Source organism: Otolemur garnettii, unplaced genomic scaffold, assembly GCF_000181295.1.
Source record: "Otolemur garnettii isolate 467f Iridium unplaced genomic scaffold, OtoGar3 scaffold00001, whole genome shotgun sequence".
In the NCBI taxonomy this organism is placed as follows: Eukaryota; Metazoa; Chordata; class Mammalia; order Primates; family Galagidae; genus Otolemur; species Otolemur garnettii.
The window spans coordinates 59,944,851-59,946,076 of record NW_003852396.1 but is presented as its reverse complement, the minus strand read 5'-3'; the positions used below and the strand labels follow the sequence as shown (position 1 = coordinate 59,946,076).

Genomic DNA, 1,226 nt, shown 5'->3' with positions numbered 1-1,226 from the left:
ACGACAGCAATCTACTAAAAAAATTCACTCAAATGAGAAATATGCCAAAGAATAAAATAATACTATACATAATTTTTTAATGTATATTTGTAAATTGTACTTATGTTGAAATTTTTAAAAATTACAATACTATTTTTGCATTCTATGAAAATTTTTGTTGTTCCATATAGATCAAATTTTTAATTAAGAAACCCCCTCCCCCCCGCAGTCAATGGTGTCCCACTTTACCAATGTTAAAATCTGGTCACCTTACGTTAGGGGAAAAATGTCCAGGCAGTGTGGTAGGGCATAGAGAATGAACTTTGGAATCAAATAGGACTCCATTGAAATCACAGTATTGCCAATGACTAGATGAGTGATCTCAGGCAAGTCACAGTCTGTCAGAATATCAGATTCCTAATATAAAGAAATTTACAACACCTGCCTAACAGGTTCTTGTGAGGATTTAACAAGACAATGAACATATAAGTCTACCCAGGCCTTGCTACCCAGTAGGTGTTCAACAAGCTTGCTTTTATATGCTGCTTCTTCCCATTCTGACATTGCATGAGATGTGGCAGTAAGTTCTGACAACAAAGTTCTAGCTCTGTGGGATGACAAAAATTCTTGCCCAGAGGCAGATGGAATGAAACATGGGCTAGAGTTTCTCTGTGTAAAGTATCCTCTGATGATGAGGTTTTTTCTTTGTCTAGATCTTAACCACTTATCAACCTGGTTGACTCTTGGCCAGGGAGAAGTGTTTGGTACGAAATCCTGTGGCTCAGTGGGTAGGGTGCTGGCCCCATATACTGAGGGTGGTGGGTTCAAACCCAGCCCCAGCCAATCTACAATAACAAAAAAAGCCAGGCATTGTGGCTGGCGCCTTGGGAGGCTGAAGCAAGAGAATAACCTAAGCCCAGGAGTTGGAGGTTGCTGTGAGCTGTGTGATGCCATGGCACTCTACCAAGGGTGATAAAGTGAGACTCTTGCCTCTAAAAAAAAAAAAATTCACTGCATTTAGCGCACTGTCAGCAACAGCCCTCAGTTGGCTTTCAGTCACCATCATGCTCCCCCTATATTCTAAGCTGAGTAATGCAGCAGGCATTCTCAGCCATACAGAGAGAGAATAGGAAGATCTTATGCACACAATCTAGATAAAAACCACCATCTGCCAGGTCCTGGGAGGTATTGTGGCTCTGCCAAAGGAGGCCCCTTTAAAACCAAGGGTTTTTTTTTTTTTTTTTTTT

The 1,226-nt window shown here is 40.8% G+C and overlaps 1 protein-coding gene across 1 annotated transcript in view; it reads right to left on the bottom strand.

The window, feature by feature from the left end:
- The window catches only part of TCP11L1 (t-complex 11 like 1), a 49,651-nt gene that overhangs the window by 22,246 nt on the left and 26,179 nt on the right, over positions 1–1,226 (bottom strand). The gene's annotated exons all lie outside the window — the stretch shown is intronic.